We start from the raw sequence: 12,914 nt of genomic DNA, 5'->3' as shown, positions 1-12,914 counted from the left end.
CCAAGCCCTTGGAAGGCCCAGGCGACGGAGGAGCCCCGTCAGCGAGGGGCCGAGGACGGTGACAGGTGACAGGTGACAGGCCGGGCGGGAAGGAGTCAGTCAGGCAGGGGCCGAGGAGGAGACGGGCTGGGTAAGGGTTAGGGTTAGAGTCAGGGCACAAGTCACAATCGCAAAGACCTGGAAGCGACCCGAGTGCCCATCCACCCACGAGTGCGTAAATAAAATGTGGCGCGTGGACACCACGGAGTGCCGTTCGGCTGTGAGGAACAGCGGTGAGAGGGCACCTCTCGTGGTTCTCCTGGCCAGAGCTGGAACCCGTTCCAGTAAGCCAAGTATCCCAAGAATGGACACACGAGCACCACGTGCTCGCGCTCACCGGCAAATTGGTACGAACCGATGGACACCTAAGTGGACCCAGAGGACTCACCTTCATCGGGTGGGTGTCGGGCGGGCGTGGGGAGGGGATGGGCATACACATCCATTAGGAATGGGGTGGGTGCGCACCCACTGGGGGATGGGCGCACTTGAAGCTCTGACCCGAGGGGGGAGGCGGGGAGGGGGCGATGTACCCGACCTGAACATTGGTGCCCCCACAATACGCTGGAACAACATGAGAGGTAAATGAATAAGAACACAGGGGGGAGGGGGGCACGGGCAACACATGTCACCTTAATACTTGGACTCCCATCATCTGCTTGAAGAGAGAGAGAAAAGAAAATGCACTAATAGACATAAGAGACACTTTTTAAAAATAATGAATCCGAAGAGAAAAGTAAAAGGAGGCCTGTGGAGCAGGTCTGGGTGTGACTCCGGATCCCCCAACATCAGGTGCCACCACCAAAGATTCCTACGTGGAGCCCATAGAACCCCAAAAGCAACGGGACGAGTTCTGGTCACATACTCCCTCAAAATGACATCCTGGCCTTCTTCTGCAACTCCCTCCCCTCTCAGCCTCTCAAGGTTTCCTCCAGCGTGTCGGTTCCCACAGAGCAGACTTTTGGTCTGAGACCTGACAGTCCAGATGCCACGCATGCTGCCGCGTGGCGGCGGTGTCGCGGCTCGGGACAAGAGGAGGCCCCACGGTGCGGGCTGGGGCGCCAGGCACCGCGGCGGGCGCTGAGGGTGGGGGTGACCCCCAGCCCGGGCCTCCGCGGCGCTCCCAGAAAGGGGACAGAACAAGAGGCCAAAAAAAAAAGAAGAAGCCTACGGCACCCGGTATTCCCAGGCCCGACCCTGCTTAGCTTCCGAGATCAGACGAGATGGGGCGCGTTCGGGGTGGTGTGGCCGTAGACGGCGGAGGGCGCCCCTGCCCCGCTCAAGAAGCCGAGCCTCTCTGCGCTTCCCCGCCGCCGCCTCCTCCCGCCCCAGGCTCCGCGGGGGCCGGGCCTGTTGAGTTTGCCACCCGGTCCGGCGGGCTCCGAGGGACGGGGGGTGATGGGCGGGGCGGGGCGGGGCGGGCAGGGAGGGGCGGGCCGTGGTGGGGGGCTGTCTCTCTACACACACAGACACACAGACACACAGACAACACACACACACCCACACACACACACTCGCACTCACACTCACTCACTCACTCACACTCACACAAGATGCGCCTCCACGGCTGGACTCGCCAAGGTGGAGACCTTCCAGCCCCCCTCCTCTCCTCGCCTGGCCTCCTTCACCTCCCCGCCCCCCACCCCCAGCGCGTCGCCGCTGCCGCCGCCGCCGCCGCCAATGACTGCGCACGCGCGGGGCGCTCGCCCTTTGACCCCAGCCAGGGGCCGCCCTCCCCCACAACCCCTTTCAGCTGTGCCCCCCGCCCTGTGGGTGGGCGGCCGCCTCTTCCCCCGGGTCAGGGCTGGGGCACAGCGCATGGGGGAGGGGAGCCAGTGTATGGGGCGTCTCTCTCTCGGGATGTGGCCCATGGGTGGGGTGGGGTGGCTTGGTCTGTGGGGCGCTGAAGAAATCAGTCCCCTCCATCTCCTCCCTCTGGAAAACGCCCAAGCCCTTGGGGAACTGCCCGCACCGCTACCGTGGGGGCCGGGACCCTCCTCTGTGTCCTCCTGTGGCCCAGTCCAAGGGGCCTAGGCCTGGCCGGGGCTGCATTGGACCCCACCCACCCTGGCGTGTGGACTCGCCAAAAATCGGCGATTAGATATTGGATTCCAGCTTCATTGAGGTCATTTCACTAATGAGTGCACCGGAAAGAGTTTCCTAATCCATCTGTGAGGGTGGCAACTGAAAGAGAATTTTTTTTTTTTTTTTGAGACAGAGTCTCGCTTTGTTGCCTAGGCTAGAGTGAGTGCCGTGGCGTTAGCCTAGCTCACAGCAACCTCAAACTCCTGGGCTCAAGCAATCCTTCTGCCTCAGCCTCCCAAGTAGCTGGGACTACAGGCATGCGCCACCATGCCTGGCTCATTTTCCTATATATATTAGTTGGCCAATTAATTTCTTTCTATTTACAGTAGAGACCGGGTCTGGCTCTTGCTCAGGCTGGTTTCGAACTCCTGACCTCGAGCAATCCGCCCGCCTCGGCCTCCCAGAGAGCTAGGATTACAGGCTTGAGCCACCGCGCCCGGCCTGAAAGAGAATTTGAAAGCTGACAGAATAGGCGAGGAAAGGCATAGGAGATTTCCACACCCAGTAAGGAAGCCTTTCCCGAAATGGAAGAAAGAAAGGAGCAAACAGAGACACACCGGTAGCCCGCCCGGATGAGAGTCTGCCTCTGAGAGAAAGTACCCTGACCAGGTTCACCCGTGGGTGGGTCGCGAGCTAGCGGCATTCAGAAGAGCGAGGCCCGCAGTCTGTGCAGAAGACACCTGCACTCGGGCGTGTGTGGCGGCACAATTCACAAGCAGCTCCAGATGTTAAACCAAGGAGAAGCCAGGGAGTTCCCAACGCCCCAGGTGTCCTCAGCCCACGACTGGCTGCTGTGGGAATGCGAAGCCCGGCTCCTTGTCTCAGAGCCGGACAACCAGGAGGTGTGATGTCCACCCCGCGGTTCCCAGGAGGATCAGGCTGAAGCTGCGACTTGGCCTGAAAGTGTCCCCTCGCATGGCCACCCCCTTCCCCTTCCTGCTCCTCTACTCCTGGTGCCCCTCCATCCAGGGGCCAGACCTTAAAGAGTCACCCGCAAGAGAATCCTGGTCCCAAAGGAGCCTTCTGGGGGACCCGTGCTGAGAGAGGTTGTGGGCATGGCCCGCTGGGGCTCTGCCCGACCCAGGGCTGAGAGATGCAACCTCCCAGCTCTGGGTCCCTGCAGGAAGTGTTGGCAAGCACAGGGCCAGTCCTCCAAAGGCCCAGGTGCAGGGAGCCCAGGCCAAGCAGCCCGTTGAAGAAGCCACATGCCGTGCCACCCCGGGAACACGACTGCAGGTCACGGCCTCCCCCCCCCTCCTCCTCCTCCTCCTCCTCCTGCTCCTCCTCCCCCCCCCCCGGACATGGTGCAGGGATCAGAGACACCTCAGACTCTTGCTACCCAAAGTGCAAAGGGCATCAGTTGCTCCTCCAAACCCCCCGCCCAGCAGACCGCGTTGTCCAGCCAGCCCCCGGGCCTCCCTGGGGTGCCCAGCACAAAAGTGCAGACACCCACCGGACCCTCAATCTCAGTTTTCGGATGTTTTTGCCACTCTAAGGACCCGCAGGCCAGCTGGGCCTTCTGGCAGGACAGAGAGCCCCGGAATCCGACGTGGAGAGCTGGGTGTACGTCCCCATGAGGAGGCGGTCCCCACCTCCGCGGCTCTCCCCTTGCGGGGAGTGGCAGCCGCGGGGCCTCAGAGAAGACACCAGGCTGGGCCCCCGCGGCACAGAGGGAGCACGTCCCCCGCAGGCCGCTTAGCGAGGGCGGCAGGCGGACGGTTGGGTTGCGAGACACCCTGCGGCCGCCCTGCTACCGGGTTCCTGGGAGGGCGTCCTGGAACCAGCGTCCACACCAAGCCCTTGGAAGGCCCAGGCGACGGAGGAGCCCCGTCAGCGAGGGGCCGAGGACGGTGACAGGTGACAGGTGACAGGCCGGGCGGGAAGGAGTCAGTCAGGCAGGGGCCGAGGAGGAGACGGGCTGGGTAAGGGTTAGGGTTAGAGTCAGGGCACAAGTCACAATCGCAAAGACCTGGAAGCGACCCGAGTGCCCATCCACCCACGAGTGCGTAAATAAAATGTGGCGCGTGGACACCACGGAGTGCCGTTCGGCTGTGAGGAACAGCGGTGAGAGGGCACCTCTCGTGGTTCTCCTGGCCAGAGCTGGAACCCGTTCCAGTAAGCCAAGTATCCCAAGAATGGACACACGAGCACCACGTGCTCGCGCTCACCGGCAAATTGGTACGAACCGATGGACACCTAAGTGGACCCAGAGGACTCACCTTCATCGGGTGGGTGTCGGGCGGGCGTGGGGAGGGGATGGGCATACACATCCATTAGGAATGGGGTGGGTGCGCACCCACTGGGGGATGGGCGCACTTGAAGCTCTGACCCGAGGGGGGAGGCGGGGAGGGGGCGATGTACCCGACCTGAACATTGGTGCCCCCACAATACGCTGGAACAACATGAGAGGTAAATGAATAAGAACACAGGGGGGAGGGGGGCACGGGCAACACATGTCACCTTAATACTTGGACTCCCATCATCTGCTTGAAGAGAGAGAGAAAAGAAAATGCACTAATAGACATAAGAGACACTTTTTAAAAATAATGAATCCGAAGAGAAAAGTAAAAGGAGGCCTGTGGAGCAGGTCTGGGTGTGACTCCGGATCCCCCAACATCAGGTGCCACCACCAAAGATTCCTACGTGGAGCCCATAGAACCCCAAAAGCAACGGGACGAGTTCTGGTCACATACTCCCTCAAAATGACATCCTGGCCTTCTTCTGCAACTCCCTCCCCTCTCAGCCTCTCAAGGTTTCCTCCAGCGTGTCGGTTCCCACAGAGCAGACTTTTGGTCTGAGACCTGACAGTCCAGATGCCACGCATGCTGCCGCGTGGCGGCGGTGTCGCGGCTCGGGACAAGAGGAGGCCCCACGGTGCGGGCTGGGGCGCCAGGCACCGCGGCGGGCGCTGAGGGTGGGGGTGACCCCCAGCCCGGGCCTCCGCGGCGCTCCCAGAAAGGGGACAGAACAAGAGGCCAAAAAAAAAAGAAGAAGCCTACGGCACCCGGTATTCCCAGGCCCGACCCTGCTTAGCTTCCGAGATCAGACGAGATGGGGCGCGTTCGGGGTGGTGTGGCCGTAGACGGCGGAGGGCGCCCCTGCCCCGCTCAAGAAGCCGAGCCTCTCTGCGCTTCCCCGCCGCCGCCTCCTCCCGCCCCAGGCTCCGCGGGGGCCGGGCCTGTTGAGTTTGCCGCCCGGTCCGGCGGGCTCCGAGGGACGGGGGTGATGGGCGGGGCGGGGCGGGGCGGGCAGGGAGGGGCGGGCCGTGGTGGGGGGCTGTCTCTCTACACACACAGACACACAGACACACAGACAACACACACACACCCACACACACACACTCGCACTCACACTCACTCACTCACTCACACTCACACAAGATGCGCCTCCACGGCTGGACTCGCCAAGGTGGAGACCTTCCAGCCCCCCTCCTCTCCTCGCCTGGCCTCCTTCACCTCCCCGCCCCCCACCCCCAGCGCGTCGCCGCTGCCGCCGCCGCCAAAGACTGCGCACGCGCGGGGCGCTCGCCCTTTGACCCCAGCCAGGGGCCGCCCTCCCCCACAACCCCTTTCAGCTGTGCCCCCCGCCCTGTGGGTGGGCGGCCGCCTCTTCCCCCGGGTCAGGGCTGGGGCACAGCGCATGGGGGAGGGGAGCCAGTGTATGGGGCGTCTCTCTCTCGGGATGTGGCCCATGGGTGGGGTGGGGTGGCTTGGTCTGTGGGGCGCTGAAGAAATCAGTCCCCTCCATCTCCTCCCTCTGGAAAACGCCCAAGCCCTTGGGGAACTGCCCGCACCGCTACCGTGGGGGCCGGGACCCTCCTCTGTGTCCTCCTGTGGCCCAGTCCAAGGGGCCTAGGCCTGGCCGGGGCTGCATTGGACCCCACCCACCCTGGCGTGTGGACTCGCCAAAAATCGGCGATTAGATATTGGATTCTAGCTTCATTGAGGTCATTTCACTAATGAGTGCACCGGAAAGAGTTTCCTAATCCATCTGTGAGGGTGGCAACTGAAAGAGAATTTTTTTTTTTTTTTTTGAGACAGAGTCTCGCTTTGTTGCCTAGGCTAGAGTGAGTGCCGTGGCGTTAGCCTAGCTCACAGCAACCTCAAACTCCTGGGCTCAAGCAATCCTTCTGCCTCAGCCTCCCAAGTAGCTGGGACTACAGGCATGCGCCACCATGCCTGGCTCATTTTCCTATATATATTAGTTGGCCAATTAATTTCTTTCTATTTACAGTAGAGACCGGGTCTGGCTCTTGCTCAGGCTGGTTTCGAACTCCTGACCTCGAGCAATCCGCCCGCCTCGGCCTCCCAGAGAGCTAGGATTACAGGCTTGAGCCACCGCGCCCGGCCTGAAAGAGAATTTGAAAGCTGACAGAATAGGCGAGGAAAGGCATAGGAGATTTCCACACCCAGTAAGGAAGCCTTTCCCGAAATGGAAGAAAGAAAGGAGCAAACAGAGACACACCGGTAGCCCGCCCGGATGAGAGTCTGCCTCTGAGAGAAAGTACCCTGACCAGGTTCACCCGTGGGTGGGTCGCGAGCTAGCGGCATTCAGAAGAGCGAGGCCCGCAGTCTGTGCAGAAGACACCTGCACTCGGGCGTGTGTGGCGGCACAATTCACAAGCAGCTCCAGATGTTAAACCAAGGAGAAGCCAGGGAGTTCCCAACGCCCCAGGTGTCCTCAGCCCACGACTGGCTGCTGTGGGAATGCGAAGCCCGGCTCCTTGTCTCAGAGCCGGACAACCAGGAGGTGTGATGTCCACCCCGCGGTTCCCAGGAGGATCAGGCTGAAGCTGCGACTTGGCCTGAAAGTGTCCCCTCGCATGGCCACCCCCTTCCCCTTCCTGCTCCTCTACTCCTGGTGCCCCTCCATCCAGGGGCCAGACCTTAAAGAGTCACCCGCAAGAGAATCCTGGTCCCAAAGGAGCCTTCTGGGGGACCCGTGCTGAGAGAGGTTGTGGGCATGGCCCGCTGGGGCTCTGCCCGACCCAGGGCTGAGAGATGCAACCTCCCAGCTCAGGGTCCCTGCAGGAAGTGTTGGCAAGCACAGGGCCAGTCCTCCAAAGGCCCAGGTGCAGGGAGCCCAGGCCAAGCAGCCCGTTGAAGAAGCCACATGCCGTGCCACCCCGGGAACACGACTGCAGGTCACGGCCTCCCCCCCCCTCCTCCTCCTCCTCCTCCTCCTGCTCCTCCTCCCCCCCCCCCCTGACATGGTGCAGGGATCAGAGACACCTCAGACTCTTGCTACCCAAAGTGCAAAGGGCATCAGTTGCTCCTCCAAACCCCCCGCCCAGCAGACCGCGTTGTCCAGCCAGCCCCCGGGCCTCCCTGGGGTGCCCAGCACAAAAGTGCAGACACCCACCGGACCCTCAATCTCAGTTTTCGGATGTTTTTGCCACTCTAAGGACCCGCAGGCCAGCTGGGCCTTCTGGCAGGACAGAGAGCCCCGGAATCCGACGTGGAGAGCTGGGTGTACGTCCCCATGAGGAGGCGGTCCCCACCTCCGCGGCTCTCCCCTTGCGGGGAGTGGCAGCCGCGGGGCCTCAGAGAAGACACCAGGCTGGGCCCCCGCGGCACAGAGGGAGCACGTCCCCCGCAGGCCGCTTAGCGAGGGCGGCAGGCGGACGGTTGGGTTGCGAGACACCCTGCGGCCGCCCTGCTACCGGGTTCCTGGGAGGGCGTCCTGGAACCAGCGTCCACACCAAGCCCTTGGAAGGCCCAGGCGACGGAGGAGCCCCGTCAGCGAGGGGCCGAGGACGGTGACAGGTGACAGGTGACAGGCCGGGCGGGAAGGAGTCAGTCAGGCAGGGGCCGAGGAGGAGACGGGCTGGGTAAGGGTTAGGGTTAGAGTCAGGGCACAAGTCACAATCGCAAAGACCTGGAAGCGACCCGAGTGCCCATCCACCCACGAGTGCGTAAATAAAATGTGGCGCGTGGACACCACGGAGTGCCGTTCGGCTGTGAGGAACAGCGGTGAGAGGGCACCTCTCGTGGTTCTCCTGGCCAGAGCTGGAACCCGTTCCAGTAAGCCAAGTATCCCAAGAATGGACACACGAGCACCACGTGCTCGCGCTCACCGGCAAATTGGTACGAACCGATGGACACCTAAGTGGACCCAGAGGACTCACCTTCATCGGGTGGGTGTCTGTGGGGCGCGGTGTCAACGCCATTACAAGTTGGCGCCTGTTTCCGGCTTTGCCTAGAGCAGCTAACAAGTTCAGCGCACGCATAATTGTCGGTTGCCCTGTGGCGCGAGAATGCAAACAAAGGGTCCTGATATGGGCTAATGCTTTGGTGGCTCGACAGTTGAGCGGCCTATCGCAGCTTAGGGGTTGTACTTCTGGGGTATATAGCGGCCTGCGCGCTGCCGGGCTGGGTCTTCCGCATCATGTAAGTCTAAAGGGAACCCCATTAAAGCACGGTCAGAAGAACTCCTGTTGCCGCGTCTTCCTTGCTGGCGAGGCGGGCGCGACAAGTGGTGCCGAAACCCGGGACCTCGTGCAACTTTGAAGCACCAGCGGAGACGACCTCGACAGAGGTGAGTTCAGAACTGACGTGTGGGACGGCCAAAACTCCCCTGCTTCCAAAAAATGGGTAATATTCTGCTGCGGCGCTTTTTGTGGCCTATTATCATAAAATGCCTGTATGATGAGACTTCAGGCCCGCGCGTAGCAGCTAGCCAAAGTGCACTGAGTGACTTGCAAGAAGCAAGCTCAGAGAGAAGCAGTAAGGGAAAAACCGCGGTAAAAGGTGGAAAAAAGGAATATAGAGCTCAAAAAAGGAAAATGCAGGGAGGGAAAGCGCAGCCCGACCTGCAAAGGGAGAGAAAGAAGAAAAGGGAGAAAGAAAGAAGAAAAGGGAGAGAAAGAAGGAGAAAAAGGGAGAGAAAGAAGGAGAAAAAGGGAGAGAAAGAAGAAAGGAGAAAAGGGAGAGAAAGAAGAAAGGAGAAAAGGGAGAGAAAGAAGAAAGGAGAAAAGGGAGAGAAAGAAGAAAGGAGAAAAGGGAGAGGTAGAAGAAAAGGGAGAGAAAGAAGAAAAGGGAGAGAAAGAAGAAAAGGGAGAGAAAGAAATGTAAAAGTACCAGGAATAAAAATTACAAAGGAAAGGACAGGACAGAAGACAGAGGAGATAGCCTTTTTCTGTCAGAATTTAAGAAATTAAATATTTCTGAGAATGATTCCCCTTCTTCCTCTTCTCTTACTTCCTCAAGTTCAGGGGAGGAGGCAGGGGAGGAATTAGAAAAGAAAGAGGAACCGGTTTTTCTGGAAGCGGCAGGTTGCGAGCGGTACCGCCCACCTCCGCATGCCCCGCCTTGGGAAGGGCTGGGTTTTTCTTTGGGGCCGCTCGCCGCCGCTGGGGATCCTCTGCCCATACCCTGGAATACAGAGGAGCCAGTGTGGGTACCTCAGTGGCCTTTACCCTCTGAAAAGTTACTTGCGGCCCATAATCTAGTGCAAGAGCAGCTTACTCTTGGGCATCTTGAACCCTCTCATTCTCCTTAAAATACTCCTATTTTTGTGATTAAGAAAAGGTCTGGTAAATGGAGACTGTTGCATGACCTTAGAGCGATTAATGCCCAGATGCAGCTTATGGGGCCTGTTCAAAGAGGACTGCCCCTTCTCTCAGCTTTGCCTAAACATTGGAGTCTAATTATCTTGGACATTAAAGACTGTTTTTTCTCTATTCCCTTGCATCCACAAGATAAAAGCAGATTTGCATTCACGCTTCCTTCCATAAACCATGAGCAGCCTGATGCAAGATATCAATGGCAGGTTTTGCCTCAGGGCATGGCTAACAGTCCCACTATGTGCCAACTTTATGTGGCCTCAGCTATCCAGCCGGTTAGGCAGAAGTTTTCAAAGGTAAGAATTATACATTATATGGATGATATTCTCTTGTGTCATTGTGATGATAGCGTACTTCGCCAAGCTTATGCGTCCCTTCAGGCTCACTTAAAGGAAAAAGGCTTGCTGGTCGCTCCAGAAAAGGTGCAAGAGGGAGAAGTAGGTGCGTTTCTTGGTAGTAGCATTCTCCCTGACAAAATTGTGCCTCAAAGACTGTCCATCCAAAGAGATGCCTTAAAAACATTAAATGATTTCCAAAAGTTGCTAGGGGATATTAATTGGCTTCGACCTTTTTTATGTCTTACCACAGCAGAACTGAAGCCATTATTTCAGATTCTAGAGGGAGACTCACACATCACGTCTCCTAGAACTTTGACTCCTGAGGCCCTAAAGGCTCTTCATAAGGTAGAAGAAGCCATTCAAAAGGCGCAACTAGTGCGCATTCAACACCATGATCCTTTCTCCCTCTGTGTACTCCCTTCTCCTACACTCCCTACGGCAGTGCTTTGGCAGGATGGTCCACTTTTATGGGTGCATCCTCAAGCCTCTCCAGGAAAGGTGATTGGCCATTATCCTACCTGTGTGGCCGAGATAGCTTTAAAGGGTATTAGTTTGGCTGTATCCCATTTTGGGCGTCACCCTGATAGCCTGATTTGTCCATATACTGCCAATCAGGTGAACACCTTATGTGCCAATCTTGATACATGGGCCATATTGAAATGCACCTTCCCAGGGAGCATTGACAACCATTATCCCAGACATGCCTTATTGCAGTTTGCAATGAAAAACGAGCTTATTTTCCCAAGAGTAACTTCATTGTTACCTTTGGTTAATGCCTTGGATGTGTATACCGATGGCTCTAAGACGGGTATTGGGAGCTATGTCATTCAGGACAAGGTGTATACCAAACAGTTTAACTATTCTTCTCCTCAGCTAGTAGAGTGTGCCGTAGTCGGTCTGGTTCTCAGTACCATCACTGAACCTATCAACATCATCTCAGATTCCTTTTATGTGGTCAACGCAGTTAAACAGTTAGAGAACTCCTTTCACATTCTTGCCAAGAGTACAGTCTTTTCTGTATTTACAGAAATTAGGACAACCCTCAAGCGCAAGGCATCGTGGAACGTGCTCACGGCACGCTCAAAATGTACTTACAAAAACAAAAAGGGGGAGATGCCCTACAGCTAGGGCTATCACCCAAAGGACGTCTCTCCTTTGCTCTCTTTACTTTAAATTTTTTAAATTTAGATGTCAAAGGACGTTCGGCAGCAGACAGGCATGTCACGCCTGCTCCGCCACAGAAAGAATTAGTGAAGTGGAAAGATGTGTTGTCTAACCTATGGAAAGGCCCGGATCCAGTGTTAATGAGATCCAGGGGAGCTATTTGTATTTTTCCACAGGACCAGGACAATCCCATCTGGGTGCCCACGCGGCTGACCAGAACGGTACAGCAGCCTCCAGAGCAGCATGGGGACCCAGTGGCTACTCCTCCTGACGACAGCATGGATGATCGCGAAGATGGCAGCGGAGCCACGCTGGAGGATCCTGTCAGTGCCTCCTCTGCCGATGCCTGTGACACATAACTCACCAATTTTCCCTCGCTTCTCTTCTACTAATGTTTCCCTGAGCACTGCGTACATGCCGTTGGACACACAGAGTAGTAATCTGGAGGGAAATAGATCCTTCTCCTTGAAGGGGACTTTGTGTTTTGTGTGGGGTTAACGGAAGCTGCACGGACTTGGCCCCCCTGTCCATTGGTGGCTGGGGGTATGGCAGGGAATGCTAGTTTCGCATGGAATCTTAGCGACTCTTTTAAAGGTTCTGTGAGGGTGATTGCGGGAGGGCAAAACGCGACCTTTGCCCCTACACCTGTCTGGGTTTGGCCCCCGTTTATCTGGGTGGTATCCACGGAAAAACCCTCTGGTACACATGTGAACTGTTCCTCTAATACGTGCAATTATACATTGTGTTAGAATGCCATGTCTCACCCCTCTGCCGTTGTTACCTGCTTGCCTAGATACATTCCTGTTTCTGTTGAAGCTCTTAGCTCTATGACTTTGTTTCAGTCTTGCAGCCACGGACCATGTGGTATTGGCACAGACATTTGCTGCGCTTGAACTGAGACAGTCTGCACAGGTGTGGTTGACCATGCTAAAAGGTTAGCCTAGTTTTGGGTTGCACCCGCTCCTACCCCCAGGTATTTTAGTAGACATGGCCTTTGCACTCTGAGGGGTCTCTCCCATTGCACCAAATAAGGCATGTCTCCTATCCCACAGCCAGCCTTTGCACACCTCCGAGTTGTGCTCATTGCACGAGGATAGGTGGTTGCTGGTGAAAGTGAGGCTCTGCAACCTTGATCGCACGGTCGAAGGATGGTGCTGAACGGTTGCTCAGCTCTCATTAAATTAATAAAACAGGGGGAGATGTGGGGCGCGGTGTCAACGCCATTACAAGTTGGCGCCTGTTTCCGGCTTTGCCTAGAGCAGCTAACAAGTTCAGCGCACGCATAATTGTCGGTTGCCCTGTGGCGCGAGAATGCAAACAAAGGGTCCTGATATGGGCTAATGCTTTGGTGGCTCGACAGTTGAGCGGCCTATCGCAGCTTAGGGGTTGTACTTCTGGGGTATATAGCGGCCTGCGCGCTGCCGGGCTGGGTCTTCCGCATCATGTAAGTTTAAAGGGAACCCCATTAAAGCACGGTCAGAAGAACTCCTGTTGCCGCGTCTTCCTTGCTGGCGAGGCGGGCGCGACAGGTGTCGGGCGGGCGTGGGGAGGGGATGGGCATACACATCCATTAGGAATGGGGTGGGTGCGCACCCACTGGGGGATGGGCGCACTTGAAGCTCTGACCCGAGGGGGGAGGCGGGGAGGGGGCGATGTACCCGACCTGAACATTAGTGCCCCCACAATACGCTGGAACAACATGAGAGGTAAATGAATAAGAACACAGG

General features: G+C 57.6%; 1 long non-coding RNA gene across 1 annotated transcript; it reads left to right on the top strand.

The window, feature by feature from the left end:
- Positions 1–9,389: 9,389 nt before the first annotated feature.
- LOC142869099 (uncharacterized) lies at positions 9,390–12,672 on the top strand. Its single transcript, XR_012917879.1, has 2 exons — positions 9,390–9,981; positions 11,364–12,672. It is a non-coding gene; the product is annotated as an uncharacterized LOC142869099 (long non-coding RNA).
- The last annotated feature ends 242 nt before the right edge of the window (positions 12,673–12,914 follow it).

Source organism: Microcebus murinus, unplaced genomic scaffold, assembly GCF_040939455.1.
Source record: "Microcebus murinus isolate Inina unplaced genomic scaffold, M.murinus_Inina_mat1.0 scaf056_hap2_Mmur4.0, whole genome shotgun sequence".
In the NCBI taxonomy this organism is placed as follows: Eukaryota; Metazoa; Chordata; class Mammalia; order Primates; family Cheirogaleidae; genus Microcebus; species Microcebus murinus.
Note: the sequence above shows the minus strand (reverse complement) of the source record. Positions and strands in the feature narration are given on the sequence as shown.